Below are 6,340 nucleotides of genomic sequence, written 5' to 3'. Positions count from 1 at the left end.
GGGGGGGGGGGGGGGGGGGGGGGGGGGGGGGGGGGAGAGGGGAGAGGGGAACTTCATAACCTGCTCATGTAGAGAATTAAAGGACCAGATTAATAGGAAAGAACATATCTGAGACAATTCACTCTTTTACATGGAGAATGCTTTCTGTCGCCTCTGTCAGCTGAGAAGAGGTGTCCAGTAAATACCCTTCAAAGACCTCCCAACCCCCTAGCAGGTACTCAGTGTAATTGGCAGGATGTAATACATGTGCATTGTGCCTGGAGAGACTTGACTCAGATCTGGATCACAAGGTTAATGAGTCTGGTCATCTTGGTCCAGTCCCCAATGGATATGAGTCCACTCAGCACAGTGTGGCATGATTGACAGCCCCTCATTCAACAGCTGGATTTAATGGGAGGCTGGGAAGTGTTGTCATTGAAGATGGAGGCAAATCAGCAGAGCTGGGGGCGGGGGTCAGGACTAGTATAGCTGCCGGTCAGAGTGAGGTGGATCATCTCTGTGAAACTTTCACAGAGCCTGTCACGTTCCTGATGGGGCTGAAGTCTAACTCCACAAGGAGGAAAACAATTTAAAAATCCCCAGTAGGAAGCAGATCCATTTTGCTAACTCAGCTGGTATCCTCTACTGTGGCTTCTCTCAAAGCCTGCAAGATTCTGCTTCCATCTCTGTGGTGGAGGTGAATTGTGTTCGCTTTGTGGAACAAGTGCAGCCCCTTCACTGTAGTTTTGCCACCTAACCCTGGAGCTTGATGCTGTACCTGATTCTATAAGGGAAGCCTGCTCTTCCCAACCATAAACTCCATCTTTGAGCCATCCTGCTGTTTGCTAGTGAGTTTGAACAGTGAAATAGTGGCGAGGTGGCTACACTCAATAGATGTTGAAGCAGTGGAGAAAGAGATCATACAGCACAAATAAATGGGAGAAGTTGCATATCCCATTCACAAAGGAGTCAGACATGGCTATACATGGGACTAGCTCTGCTGTAGCAATGTGTCACCTTGCTGGAAACTTGTAACTGAATCTCAGACCGACCCAGCCTCTTGCTTCACGAACTGGCAGAGTCTGAGGTGATGTGGGGAAGACATGTTTACCCTCTGGGGTGGCTGGTACTGGTGAGCTCCAAAGCAGGGTCCAGTCTTCCCCACGAGAAGGATGCTGGTTGTGATATGACCCCTGAAAGCAGGGGCTTAAAGCAGCAGAAGTAATGGAGGACCTGTGTAGCTTGCACTAGGTCACTTCTGCTCCATTGAAATGCCGTTAGATTAGAATTCAAGCCATGGGTGGTTTATGGACAGGCTATATTGTGTGTGGGGAAACCACTTATAAAATATAGGGTGCACTCTCTCGAAGGGAGAGTGCCCAGGCATTCACCACCATCCCAAGAATTTTGTCATTTAGAATGTTAAAGACAGCTGGAGACCTCAATCCTGCTCTTGCTGCCCCTGCTGTCTCTTAGCACTTCATGTTCCTGATTTACCCATCTCTTTCCAGAGTCCATGCTCAATTTCTTCCCTTCCCTCTGTGTCTGCCTGCCCTTGTATTCCACCTGCCTTCTTCCACTCGGCTCCCTCTCTCCCCCTCCCTCCTCTCTTGTCCTCTGCTCTGTTCTTTCTTTGCTTTCCTTTCATTTTTAAATCTGAATTGGAGCTGACATCAAGATGCCTATTCTTTGTAGCACTGAATTGGCAGTTTGGAAAGAGGAGGCTGCAGTTTCCTTAGGGGGCAAGGCAGAGTTCAGTGCCTGTCTTACTTAAAATATACATTTCAACATGGCTGATCAGAGGAGCAGAAAAATCTCTAGGCTCTGAGTATTGGAGGCTCATAAGAACATAGAGCATGGGTCTGTATTCTTTGTGCCTCTTGCAGAACAAAGGTTCAGAAAGCTGAAAGGTGAAATTGCACAGTGGAAAGGAATAGAAGTGACTCTCAAAACAATGGTGAGGGAGACCCCTGGGAAAGAGGATGGGGGAGGGATGTGTGTGTAATCATCACACTTTTCTCCTTCTTCCGTTTATACAGCGCATTTCAATCCTGAACAATTCCCAAGGTGCTTTACATAATTATGCATCAACTTTAACCTTTACAAAATTCTGTTTCCCTTGGGCAAGTAAAAGATTAGTAGCTTATCATCCTAGTAAAGGAGGGTAAGTAGAGATGGTGAATTTCCAGTGCAGCTATATGTACAGGAAACCCTTCTCCCACCACTGAACCCTATATGTACAGGAAACCCTTCTCCCACCATCTGAAGGCTGAAGCAGAACAGCTGTTTAGCAACCCAGCAACTCTGCACAACAGCTTAGGACAGGAAGCGAAGGGTAGTATATTAAGTTGACACTGCAGGAGTAATTTTAGTTAGGCTGAATGTAACTATCCAAATTGCAGTTTGGTAGGACACCGTGGTCCTGACTTCTGCAAAATGTGCCATGGGATCATTAATGGTCATTGGAGGTCAGGGCCTCAGGTTTATGAATATTGGGACTTCCAACATCACGTTGTCTTTCTAGCACTTGGTTTAATGCCGATTCTGAGAGAAGAATCATAGAATATCAGGGTTGGAAGGGACCGCAAGAGGTCATCTAGTCCAACCCCCTGCTCAAAGCAGGACCAATTCCCAACTAAATCATCCCAGCCAGGACTTTGTCAAGCCGGGCCTTAAAAACCTCCAAGGAAGGAGACTCCACCACCTCCCTAGGTAACGCATTCCAGTGCTTCACCACCTTCCTAGTGAAATAGTGTTTCCTAATATCCAACCTGGACCTCCCCCACTGCAACTTGAAACCATTGCTCCTTGTTCTGTCATCTGCCACCACTGAGAACAGCCGAACTCCATCCTCTTTGAAACCCCCCTTCAGGTAGTTGAAGGCTGCTATCAAATCCCCCCTCGTTCTTCTCTTCTGCAGACTAAACAATCCCAGTTCCCTCAGCCTCTCCTCATAAGTCATGTGCTCCAGACCCCTAATCATTTTTGTTGCCCTCCGCTGGACTCTTTCCAATTTTTCCACATCCTTCTTGTAGTGTGGGGCCCAAAACTGGACACAGTATTCCAGATGAGGCCTCACCAATGTCAAATAAAGGGGAACGATCACGTCCCTCAATCTGCTGGCAATGCCCCTACTTATATAGCCCAAAATGCCATTAGCCTTCTTGGCAACAAGAGCACACTGTTGACTCATATCCAGCTTATCGTCCACTGTGACCCGTAGGTCCTTTTCTGCAGAACTGCTACCTAGCCATCCGGTCCCTAGTCTGTAGCAGTGCATGGGATTCTTCCGTCCTAAGTGCAGGACTCTGCACTTGTCCTTGTTGAACCTCATCAGGTTTCTTTTGGCCCAATCCTCTAATTTGTCACTCTTTACTGGTCAAAGAATGCCACTCTTTACTGTCGCACCCTGGTGACCTCTCATACTCAAAGTGATCAAGCCTATCCCTGCTTAAGCTGTGATCACCACAAATCTCCCGAAGTAAATTACAGGAATAGTTGCAGGATCTGTGCCAACCAATCTGCAAGTGTCATTGGCATGTAAGATGCCTGCCCAAACACAGGAGGTGCACCAGCTCACTGCCCAGTAGAGAAGAGCAGAATCCTTGCCCAGAGTGGCCCAGTAAAACCAAGCACCAAGGCAGAGAGAAAATGAACGCGTGCACACAATGTAAGGAGTATTCTATAGAGGGACTCTAGCAATGTTAAGGCAGAGGGTGCTTTGGGGGTGAGGAGGTCATCCTTCATGAAAACTGCTGTTTAAAAAGTTCCCAATATAAATACAAAGAAGTGGTTGCTACATATTTTCCACTCCTCCTCCCTCTCTAACACAGAGGAAGAATCTGTGAAACCACAGTTTCCTTTGTGATTTGTCAGTGCAAAATGATCGGAAGAGCTGAAGTCTGGATTGGTTGGGTTGATGTTGCCTTCTGTTCTGATGCTGGCAGTTTTTGTCGAAGCATCAGGGCCTTGATTGATTAGGTATGTTCAGCTGCTGTTCTACTTACAATTTGTTCTGTATTTTTAGGAAGTTGTGCAGATGAAGTGGGTCGGGGAGAAGGAGAGGTAAATGCTGTCGAGTGTAGATGAATTGGCACATGCCATGCTGCGAATTCACCCTTTAGTTTCTACAGTATGTTTTTCTTGTTTCTATAACAAAAAGGAAGTTGAGTGGCAGAGGGGAATTTGGTGCACCTGAAAAGGAGGGTCTGATGGTCCTGGCAAGAGCCAAGCAATATTACAAGCTTCCCCAGCTCTGCTGATGTAGGTCATTCCTGACCTGCAGAACGCCTTGCTATTGGAGCTTTAAGCTCCCTATATAGTTTTCCCAATGTCCCTCTATCCTAATCAGTAGCACCCTCTGCTGTTCCAAATCTGGGTTCTCAACACAGCATTGCTGATTCACTGTGGTCCTGACCTGCTGTAATCTCTGTTCCCCACACTAGATCTCTCCTGAACAGTCTGCTAACTATTTCTCACTTGCTGTGTCTACAACATTTTTCTTAAAAATTGCACTCTGTTACCAGAGCAGCTTTAGTGCTCAAAATAAGGCTAGACAACCGGATAGTAAAATTACCTGAGCCCTGTCCACCCCTATGCTCCCAATGTTGCTGCCTCTTGTGTGGAGCTGTGTCAGTGGTAGTGCAGAGATGGGGATTTTTTTTTTTTTTTAAATAATGCTAATGTAGACACGGTCACTGTTTGATCATTTTGTGATATGGATAAACCTCCAAAAAGGGTAGAGTAGGGGAAGACATGCCCATGGTCACCGTCACCTGTGTACTTGGGCTTTGAGTAGGGTGACCAAACAGCAAATGAGAAAAATCGGGACGGGGTGGGGAGTAATAGGCACCATATAAGACAAAGCCCCAAATATCGGGACTGTCCCTATAAAATCAGGACATCTGGTCACCCTAGCTTTGAGCCTAGGTCTCTAGAGGTAAGAGGCTGTTGTGTTAACCCTGCTACTGCATTGCTTGCCAAGTCTGAAAATCTAGGTACTTCACAGAAGCTGTTACTTGTTTGACCTTCATGCATGAAGCAGTTTCTCTTTAAAATGTTTTTTCCCCTTTATCAGTTATTCATTGAAGAGTGTCTTTGCATCTGTAGAATTTTGAAGGGTAGCTATTATTTTACCATTTTAATTTTCCCAGCTGTTCAAATAATAGTTTTAACCTTTCAGTGCCTGGAAAGCAGTGTTTTTCACATCTTTGTTGCTCTGCATTGTAATCGTTCAGCTTTATTTGATAACTTATGCACAGAAAGGTTATTTTCTTTCTCCCCTTCTCTAGAGGGTTATCCTGTGAGTTTCTCTCCAAGCCTCTGTGACAATGGTGTGGTCTGAAAATAGGGCTGGGTGCTAGGAACTTCAGAGTTCTAATACCAGCTCTGACACTAACTCACCGTGTGACCTTGACCAATCACTTATAGCCTGATTTTTTCACAGGTGCTGTGTACTTGTAAGTCCCATTGAAACCAGCGTGAGTCATGTGGGTGCTCATCACCTTTGAAAAATCAGGCCACTAGACTCTTTGGATAAGTTTCCCCATCTGTAGAATGGGCATAACATCACCAGAAAATGGTTTGAGAAGATAATTAGTTAATATATGTAAAGTCATATGAAGTGCTCAAATACTATAGTCCCTCTCTAGTCCCCATCTATTACAGCCACCACACTGACAGCTGAGGACAAGACAGAACTCCCCTGTCAAAGCTGTCCACTAATCTGCCATAGGATGTTGCCAATTGATGGTTGTGAGGCAATCTAAACTAATGCAGAATTCCCAGCCTGTGCTGATCTTCCCAAGGCGGGCAGTACCTCCTGAGTCTCTTTTATGGCAGAGCAAGCAATGAGAGCAGCAATGTCGTCTTCTGAGTTTCTGTTTTCCTTTTAGCTTTTGTAGTAAGCATTGCATCTGTTGTCAGGACCTGGCCATGGGTGACAGAAAGTGGAATTTGAAAATTAAGTGACAATATCAGGGTATTTTGGACCCATTGCTGTATTCTCATTACATTTTTTTTTCTTTCCTCTCACATGTTTAAGAGAAGTTCCAAGAGTGATTTATATTTCATCAAATTGAGCGTGAAATATCTGACTGCAAAACCTATCAATCTGATCCCATCTATCTCTATCCCTTTAATTAGGGAAGCCCTGCTGAAAAATGTACCCATCAGCTACTGAGAGATGGTGTAGTCCTGGACCCTTGACATAAATCTTGAGTTATCCAGGTGCCAAAATGCTGTCAGAACTGACAGATTTTAGAAAAATACACCCACAGGCAGAGTATTATCCATTATTCTAGTACTGAGCAGTGGGCAGTAAGGAAAATCAGCAGAGAATGTGTCTTTATCAACTTTAATT

General features: G+C 45.3%; 1 protein-coding gene across 5 annotated transcripts in view; it reads left to right on the top strand.

Moving 5' to 3' along the window:
* CHCHD6 (coiled-coil-helix-coiled-coil-helix domain containing 6) overlaps positions 1–6,340 on the top strand; it is a 171,877-nt gene that overhangs the window by 134,083 nt on the left and 31,454 nt on the right. The window lies entirely within an intron of this gene.

Source organism: Trachemys scripta, chromosome 7 (assembly GCF_013100865.1).
Source record: "Trachemys scripta elegans isolate TJP31775 chromosome 7, CAS_Tse_1.0, whole genome shotgun sequence".
In the NCBI taxonomy this organism is placed as follows: Eukaryota; Metazoa; Chordata; order Testudines; family Emydidae; genus Trachemys; species Trachemys scripta.
The sequence above is the reverse complement of the archived record's forward strand: the minus strand, read 5'-3'. Positions and strand labels throughout refer to the sequence as shown.